A 10,573-nucleotide genomic window follows, 5' to 3' on the forward strand; every position below is an offset into this window, starting at 1 on the left:
GCCTAGAGGTTCTGGCAGGGGTTTTACCGCCACAGAACCGATTCTGGGAGCTCTCGCTAAGAATACTTATTAAGTGTGGAGTGAGCAACACACTCGTTATCGAAAATTTCGAAGAATTGCTCAAATTGAATGCTCAGTCAAAATTCATGAGAGTTTATCTCTACTACATGTCATCTGACATTAGCCTTCCATGTTATAACCCCCCACGTGTACGCTTCACCAATGACAGTTCCTCTGTTGAATATGATCTGTCCATGAAACAAGCTATTCATGGAATTCCAGATCAACTTCGATGTATTACTATCCCACGTATTTTTAACGCAAAGTACCAGAATGTCGATTCCTACAGGAGATATTTTACTGACGGGTCCCGTATAAATGGATCCACTGGCTTCGGTGTCTTCAATGAAAACTCTTCCGCCTTCCGAAAACTTCAGGAACCTTGCACGGTTTATGTTGCTGAGCTGGCAGCAATCAACTTCTCTTTGGAGATGATCTCAAACATGCCCGCAGACCACTTCTTCATCTTCTCGGATAGCCTCAGTTCTATTGAGGCACTCCGATCGATGAAACCTGTTAAGCATGCATCTTACTTTCTTACAAAAATAAGAGAGCAGATGTGTGCACTGGTCGAAAGATCATATAAGATTACCTTTGTATGGGTCCCCTCACATTGCTTAATTTATGGCAATGAGAAGGCGGACTCTCTCGCAAAGGTGGGCGCTGAGGAAGGTGAGATTTATGATAGACGAATTTCACACGATGAATTTTTTAATTTAGTACGTCAAAGTTCTCTTCACGGTTGGCAAAGCGATTGGCTAAATGGCCAACTGGGACGGTGATTACATTCCATAATTCCTAGAGTTTCCTTGCGAGCCTGGTGGAAAGGTTTGGACGTAAGTCGAAATTTCATTCGCGTGATGTCAAGACTTATGTCCAACCAATACTCGCTAGATGCACATCTATACAGGATTAACCTCGCGCTGAGCAATATTTGTAATAGGTGTGGTTCCGGTTATGATGACATCGATCACGTAGTTTGGCAGTGCCCGGATATGGACGCCTCCAGAGTGCAACTTTTGGATACCCTTGCGGCCCGAGGTAGACAACCCTATGTTCCAATTAGAGATGTGTTGGGCACCCGCGATTTCATTTATATGGTCGCAATTTACGATTTCCTTCGCTTGTCTGGTATAAAAGTTTAATTCTCTTGTGTTCTCTTCTCCAGTTTTTTTTTCTCTGTGTTGTCCCTTTTGTGTTGGATTGAGGATCCTGGCCATCCGGCAGACGAATACCGGCAAGAAATTGGTACCAACACCATGTCACGATAATAGAGCTACCACGCTATACCTCCCGGATGAGCTGCAGAGAACCCTAATCCCAATCCTTACCATGTCCTTCCCTTTCAAAATTGTGACCATTAACCTCGAGTTGCCACGAGTACCCTGGCTCCATCCCATACTAACTTTGGTAATGAAAAAGTAAATAAATTGTAAATAGTACAAAAAATGAACTTCGGCTCCGTAAAGCGTTACACGCATTTGAGCCCCAAATAAACGAACTAGTTAAAAAAAAATAAATTGGCGTGTAAGCAAGGCGGTGGGAGAATCTAATTTTTGAGCGAAATAACGAACCCAGAAAGGTTCTTTTTAGCTCTTATGATAGAGGGAGAGCCCTTTCACACAACGGAACGACTTACAGATACTAAATATTTTGGAATCATTACATTTCATGCAAGTGTTCATTTTGCCACGATACCTTTTTGATGGCCTTGTATTAGATTTAATTTTCAATCTCACTTTTCTGGCATGCCGCTGACATCAAACGTCACTTTTGCTGAGATGTCAGCAAACGAACTTTAACCGACATTTGCACAGTTGAGATCACCATTCTGATTTAAGTGTGTAACATATATTTTTAAAGAATTTTACAGGTGAGGCGTTCTTACATCTAGAATTATTCTAGGAGAAATGTTTGATGATATATTACACGAACTTGAGCTCAAAAACGGGCTCTGCTCTAGCTGGGAGTATGCTGATTGAAACTAGGATGAATCAATAAAAAAAACATAGTTTTGTAAATTCCTTAAACAATTTTCACACCTAACCGGGAAGAAAAAAAAAATCTGAAGGACCCATGATGACTTTCTGGAGTTAAGAAAAACCGAGAAGAAATTCTGGCAGAAATTCTGAACAGCATTTGGATGAATTACTTAAAGAATTAAAAAAAAAGAATCCCTGGTGTGATTTATAGTGAAAATCCTGAATGAAAGGATTCCTGAAAGTAAGTCGTCAAAAAACTTGGAGGATTTCTTGAAGGAAAATTTTAAAACATTGTTTTAAAATTATTGGGCTAATTAAAGAAGAAACATTTGAAAGTACCGTCAAACGGGATGACCTACAACAGCGCAGTGGCTTGCAATACATTGTAATTTATCATCATATTTTACTATAAAACGCAAATATCAAAAAAAAAAAGTGATGCCTGTGACCCACAATTCAAGTAGTGGATACAATGTAAGCTGTTATTGTAGTTGTTTTTACAGATCAAAAATAACTCTTGAGCATGTCATAAAAACTAATAATACCCCGCATTTTATTTTACAAAATAGTAGGAAAACTTTTTGATTAAAGTGCTTGTTTGAGCATGCTCCTATGCAGAATGACTTGCAATACTAAACTCCAAAGAAACTTAGAACTCTTAAAAAATGGAAACCTTTTGTTGTAGGTCTACTTCATAGACGATGGTAATTCATAAAACAACTACAAAAACTCGCTATAAGTATTGTTCACTATAGATATAGGACCCTGATGATAAACGTTTCATTTTCTCGTTTAAAAATATTATAGTTTCTTACAAATAAGTTATCAAAATTTTCTTGTATTGGTTCGTAAGTTTTAAATACATGAATAATAATACTTGACAAGTACGAGTTATGAAAAGTATCGGAATTTCGCCACAGATTTCAGTTCAGATTATTGTGGATACTCTTTCTGAAAACCCTACAAGAATTCGTTTAGAATACCATCAGGGTTTTTCTCAAGTATTCCAATTCCACAATACACTTTATAAATTTCTTTTACCTCTATGCAAAGAAGTCCGGAGATTCCTTCAGGTATATTTCTAAGGATTGTTTCATAAATTACTCCAGGGATTCTCTCAAGAATTTTTCTAAGGATTTATTCTTGAATTTCTCAAGTTATATCTGTAGGATTTTTTTTTCCTAAAGTCCTCAACATATCAACAGCGGCAATATATGAATATATACAACACATATAAATAAATTAATTAATAAGTCGAGTCGATAAAAATGATTCGACTGGAATCAACTAGATCAACAAAATGGACCCCTAGAACTTTCGATCATAACCGTATTTTTTGTAAATCAGTTCCGATCCTATAGAACTCCATTCCACTACTACAGAAATTTAACTTGAGACACCTCCAGGAATTTCTTCAACGATTCCTCTCCAAATTCATCCAAAGACTACTCCGGAGATTTCTCTGGAATACTGTCCACAAGGCTTCTTTAAGAGATTTTTACAGGTGTTTCTCTAAAAATTTGGTATTTTTCTTCAAAGATTATTCCAGCAATTTCTCTAGAGAATCCTCCAGTAAAGTCACTATAGTGAAGAAATTTTCCAGGGATTCCTTCAAAAATGGATTCTTTCAAAATGTTATCTAGGTAATCCTTCAGAAATTCCTACAGATTTTTTTCAGACACTCCTCTGAGAAAACCGCTTCAAGCTTTCCTCTTGAGATTTATTCAGCAATTGTTTCAGAAAATTCTTCATGAATTACAGAAAAGCCTCGGGTTCCTCCAAAAATAATTCCAAGATTTTTTTTTTCAGAAATTCCTCTAGGGATTTCATCGGATATTCTTCTAAAGACTTCGGTAAGTGCTCCTTTCAGATATTTAACCAGAGATTTCTCCTGCGATTCTCCTAGAGGTTCCTCTAGGGATTTTTAGATTGCTCCATTAAATCCTACAGGGATTTCTTCATTTTTTTTTTTTTTTCAAAGGTTACTCTAGGCCTGGCGAATATCCTAGGAGTTCATTCAGGTATTCCTCCAGGAATTCATCAGATATCTCTCCAAAACAATATTGAGAAAACCCTTCAAATATAAATTAACCCTTCAAAATTGGAGGAATTCGTGGACAGATTTCTGGAGTAATGTCTTCAGTAATCCTAGAAGAAGTTGTCCAGTGTAACCCTTGTAGGAATTCCTGAAGAAATCTTTGGGGACAACTCTGCAATAATCCCTTTAGACATTTTTCTGGAATAATCTTTGGAGCAGTCTCTGGAAGAATTCCTGGGGAAATCTCTGAGGAAACGTCATGAGAAATCGCTTGGGAAATCCCTGGAAGAATCACTGGAGGAATCCTTGTACCTGCTGCTGGAGAAATTCTTGAAAAGACGTATTTTCATTGTAGTTAGCACTCTCACCAGGCAGAACATTTGGTACGGTGGTAGATCTGTACACCCGCCTGAAACGTGGGCTGATAGAAGTGGTGGTAAATGCGGCAATAACAAACTACATGCTGATAGGCGGAACCGAGTGAGACAGAGTCCGCCTAGGAAGAAGTGTTAGGATAGATGGGGTACCTTCGAGATGGTTGACGATGATGAAATACAGAGTCGCGCATCACCAGTGGAAGACGGTGTGGCGGCGGAGAATGAACCACGAGTTCGCAAGACTCAATGTCAAACCCTGTTTCCAGATTGTAGCGAAAGCCGAAAGAGTTCATAGATCAGGGCATGTTGCAAGACTACAGGACAACAAGTCTGCAAAGATGGTGTTCGCGTCAAATCCGGTTGGCACAAGAAGGCGGGGAGAACAGCGAGCGAAGTGGCTTGATTAGGTGCAACAAGAACTGGAGAGCGTAGGCCAAAATCTAAGTTGGGGGGACACAGCCATGGACAGAGCAAATTGGCATAACATCATTAACGAGGTTTTATCAAATTAATTGATGCAACACCAAATAAATTAAATAACCTTAATTATCAGAAATACAATTTTATTATAATATATAACATTCTTAAGATAAATGAAAATTTAGGTATTTATTGTCGATCTACATTTGTGTTGTCTAACAACTAAAGTTCTGGTTCCTGTAATCAATTGATAATTTCTAAGAAAGTATAACAAACTTTACGTTAGAATGTGAAATGCTAAATGGATGACGCCATGCAATCTCTTTATCTTGTTCGTGCTACTGGAAGCCACACTGCACCTAATGATATCAATCATCAGTTTTCCGAAGCTTTCACAACCCCCATTCGTCAAGCCATCACTAAAGCGTGCATACAAAGCACCCGGCACCTGTTGAATCTTGCTGGTTTCGGTTTCACTCTTCTTCTGACAAAGACGACCATGAGGACAACTATCTACTTAGAGTAGATATGCCAGCATAGCTAATGCATACTGAAGTGACGTCAACTTCGGTGGCAGCTTTGCAGGGTTTTGCAGAATGGTTTCATTCCGCAAGAAATATCCCCGCAGCGACTGGAGGGGACTTTCTACACGGACAAATCCCATTCCCTCGACAATAGCTGCCAGTCAGTTAGCCAGCCAGTCAACCGGGTCCGTCAGAGTCTCAGCAGTGTGATGAGCAGCGTTCACCTTTGGGCTTTTTGTGGGAAATTTAACTGCCACCGAGGACAACGGTACCAATGACGACAACGACTCCAACCTTTTGCGACGACGATGAAGGGGAAAAGCGCCTTTGGGAAGGAAAACAATACAGCTTTCATAGAGGAACAAATCGAATTACAAGCTATGAGATTCAATTACCTGTTGAGTTTGTCGAGTTCTTTGGCAAAGAGGGCATATCATGAACGGTAGGTATTTACGGCTCGGTCTCGGTCACTTAGCATCAACCTGGAAAGCAAGGATTTCTTGTTACCTAATGCAAGTGAGTTTCAGTTTTGTTAGGAGATTCACAAGGGAAAAACAAGAAGACAGAACTGAAATCACAAACAGGAATTCCATTCCAGGGACGAGGTATGTAATTGTCATAACACTGAACGAAATCTAATTGTTTGAACTTCTATTTGGACAGCTGGTAGCTGCTCCTGATGTCGACACTTGGTCTGTGTTGACTTACTTTCTGAACTTTTCCATTGTTGTCTGTTTTCGGAACTGACCGGGGGAAAAGTTTCCCGACAATTTGATTATCGCACCTTTTGGTTGATGTTCTTGCTGTGGCAGTATGGTACGGTTCTGAAATGCTTGATAAGTTGATGCCATGTTATTGTGTTTTTGGTATCGGGTTTTATGAGCGATATATTATTTTTTTATTTTTTTTGTGGACGGGTTTTTTTTTGTGGAGGGGCTGGGAATCGAACCCATGACCTTCCGCTTATGAAGCGAAAGCGTAACCTCAAGGCTACAGACCCCCCTAAGAGCGATATATTCTCATAATTCATATTATTGAGATTGAAGGCAGTGTTAGTGAACCAAAGTTTCATCACGTTCAATCTATGTTTAAAAGAAATTACACTCTTCTGGATAAAGTCTGGAAAGAGGACTTTAGTTCTTTAAACAAGATTTTGCCATTTGGAGTCTGTTTGTAAGAAATTAATCTTCAATATGTCAGGAAACTATGCTTTTCTAGAACAAATAAGAATGTTAAATATATTGCTCATTTTTGAGGATCTTAGCCAAGTCAAAATATGAACAAGTTTATTTAGCGCGCTTCCAATTATGCCTTGGAGTATAAAAATCAAGCTCCCATATACTTACTTACTTGAAACTTGATGAACAACAATCCTTTGCTATTGCGTTGAATCTACGCCGAATGAAGCAGCCTTTTCCATTGGACCCGGTCCTGGGTCAATCGCTTCTAGTCGCCGTTAAGTGACCTTAAATCCTCCTCAACTGCAAAAAGCCATTTGGTGCACGGTCTGCTGAATATTTGTTTAGCTTAACGTTCCTCCGACATACATGCCCAGCCCACCGCAGTCTGCCGTATTTATACGCTTAACAATATCCATTTCTCTATAGACTTGGTACAACTCGTAATTCATCCGATGCCGCCAGATACCATTGTCCAATTTAAGGCCAAGAATTGTTCACAGCACTTCACGTTCAAAGACCGCAAGTCACTAGAGTTCCAAGGTACACAAATAATTCAACTACTTCAAAAATATCACCACCTATCACCATCTCACTACCAACATCACCTATGGGCCCACGACGTCTACCAAAGACCATGAACTTTGTCTTTGTGTTATTAATAATAAGCCCAATTCGCGTTGTCTCCCTTTTAAAAGACACGTATGCCTCTTCCACGGCTTGGCTATCAATCGATATCGTCCGCAAAACCAAGGAGCATATACGAACGTGTGATAATAGTCCCATTCCTATGCATGCAGGCTCTCCTTATTGCTCCTTTTAAAGATATGTTGAACAATAGGTTTGAAAGTGCATCGCCCTACTTCAATCTGTCTATGGTAACGAAGAATGTTGAAATCTCATCCGCAACCCGTATACTTGATGTAGATCTTTCCAACGTTTCACTAATCAGTCTAATCAGCTTCGCCGGAAAACCATGTTCCATCATTATTTTCCACATCTCGTTTCTTCTCACTGTTTTCACTGGGCCTTAACGGTGAAGAGCTAGTTACTGTGATATCACGAACATATGATGCTTCCGTGTCGAGAAAGGCTAGAGAGGACAAGCCGTCAGTGTAGGTTTAAGGACGAAATGGCGAAAACAACCATTTTTCTAGCGAATGTTTTTGGAACTAACGTTGCTAAGGAAAATATTTTCGTCAAAGTAAGCATGAAAAAAAATTCAGAAAAATTTCAATATCACATCCATTTCTAACCAGAGAAGAAACAGTAAAGCACTCCGAAAAACAAATTCGCCGCACTTTTGGAGTCTCTTAACGACAAATGAAGAGAATCTCAATAGTAGTGTAATGTACGCTGAGGTAAGTTAAAACTAGTGATCTTTTATATGAGAGATATGTGGAAGTCAAATTGAATGATTTGGCAACAGAGCAGTTGTGCCAAGTTTGTTCGGCGTCGAGAATTATATTGTAACACGGACATGACTTCCTCATGGCTAAAAAGTGTGTTTTATCATAGATTGCTGAGTTACATTAACAAACTAATAAACAGCGGAAAATATCAACAAATAATATCGCATTAACACAAATTCAAAAAAGGAAAATATCCAATTTATTTTTGCTGTTTGCAAAACAACTTTTACCGAAATTATTTCAAGCGGATTACATTACTCCTCAAGGGAAGTTCAAAACAAACATAACGCATATTCGTTTGGCTTACGCTTTCACAGCTCTTTCTGCTCTGTTGGCTCACACTTTGACAGAAATGTCAGCTTCCGCGAATCTCTCTTATAAAGGATCACTAGTTGAAACGGGTGCTGCAAGATGAAAGGCAAAATTTTGAACACGACTTAAATAAATGTGAGCTGGCGTTTCTTCCCTGAAAGTTTGTTCCATTGGTTAAAATCTCATGTTTTTTACATTTCACTTTGATACCTTACCAATTCATCTTACTCCAGCCGCGTCAACTTTCCCCGGTATACCTTACAATTTTACTTTTTTACAACTCGTGGGCGAACAAAATTTCAATTTCCACCAAAGCATGCTTAGAATGTGGTAATTTCAACTGTATTGTTTATTTAGAATGTAAGCATTTTGCGCTGAAATCATTTGTTTTTATTTGAAACGGATGTTCGGTTCTCCAGATTTGTGCTCTTGAAAATCTGAGGTTTGGCTTCGATGCAGCTTCACTTTAACAGCGGCAGTGAATGCAGATCCGGACATATTCAGAGCCACGATGCAACCCGGATGTATGGAAGCGACACCAATTGGTACTACAGGTCGGCTCGATTATCCGGAGACTCGATTATCCGGGATTCGATTACACTATGGGCGATCAGGTGGCCAATAATAAAACAATGACTTGTTCTGATAGGTTTTTCTTGTACATCATTTCATAGTAAACACTTCTATTTAGATGTTACTGGAATATCAGGGCAAGATCTTTTATATTTTAAATGATGGTGCACATTGAATACAATATACTGCATAATCGTAATATTTTATACAGATCTTTATTCAATCTATGAAAATAAAATGAAATAAAAATTCGTACTTCAGGTCGGCAAAATGCGGGGAATGCACTGAAAAAAATATATTTTGTTTTACATCGAAACATTACACGTCCCAAACTTTTTGCCCCAAGTTGTCCCAGGCTGAAATTTCCAAGAGTACTTTCAGATGTAAACAAAAGGATCGTTTAGAATTTAGCTGTACAAATTTGCACTTTTCAATTTAGGGCTTATTGAATTGTTCCAGTAATTTCAACCATTTTCTATGAAAAACGGCAAAAAAATGATTCAGAGAATAACTGAATATCGCTCAATCATTCATATCATCATTGCTACACACTTAGAAAATATCACCGACTCCGGTAATTTTTTTACCGAAATATAAACCGCTGAGCGCTCGGTAATGCTTTCGGTAAAGTTAAGAATTACTGAACAATCTGTAATTTCAATCGACACTAATCTGTCAAAAAATTACAATATGTTCGTTAACTATTACCGAACAAATGTTAAATGAATTACCGAACGCAATGTTCGTAACAGCAGGCAGAATCGGATCACCGAAAAAATAAAAACAATGAAGCCCATATTGAAATCAAATGTAACAATCGATTTATTTTACTAATTCTGCTGCTTTGTGTAAATGGAGGCAGGAAATTAAACATCATCAGCAGGCTTAGGTGGGACATTGAACGCCAATCCTGGCTGTTCACCCCTTATGAAGAAAACACCCACCGTTTCCGTCATGGGTGGTCATGCACGTTAATGCAATGCTGCAATCCGGAACGTACATTTTCAGTTGTATATTGTACTCAGCAAGATAAATCCACGTAATACGATTATCTGAAAATGTTGATATACCTTTGCAATGATAATGAAAATCACCAAATTTTTCAGATTTAGCAAAGTTGAAACAATTGCGTCCTTGAAGAACGAAAAAATCCAAGCCTACTTGAATTTTGACGTTGCGTTTGGATTGCGCGCATATATTGACGATAGTGAATATAAAAATTAAAAAAATAAATAAATTTTACTTATAGCAAAACTTTATGAATCAATGTACATGACTCTTGTTTTTCACAAAAATCTTTTCAGTAGTTATGATATTTTATGTTGTACAATCCTGAGAAAACCTTGCTTGTATTACACAGCATCAGCGTGGCGGTTCTGACTTCGGTGAATCGCGCGAAAACCGAAAGGTTTAATCGTCCGGGTGTCGATCGATTGGTTAGATTCTGTATTCTGATTACTCATGGTTTTTGAGAATACCCAGCTCGAGGTATCTGGTGATTATGATTTCCCTTATGAGAATTAACTATGAACTCGTATAATGTCCGAAAAAAAAATAACTAAAAAATACAAAAAAATAATAAAGCCAGACAATACATAGCTAAAAATTTTGTCGAAAACTAAGGCTTAACTTTCAAGGAATACATATCGACATGGTCTAGTTTTCTTCAGATGAATGGCAGAAATTTGACCTGGTGT

The sequence above is a fragment of the Aedes aegypti genome, chromosome 1 (assembly GCF_002204515.2).
Source record: "Aedes aegypti strain LVP_AGWG chromosome 1, AaegL5.0 Primary Assembly, whole genome shotgun sequence".
Classification (NCBI taxonomy): Eukaryota; Metazoa; Arthropoda; class Insecta; order Diptera; family Culicidae; genus Aedes; species Aedes aegypti.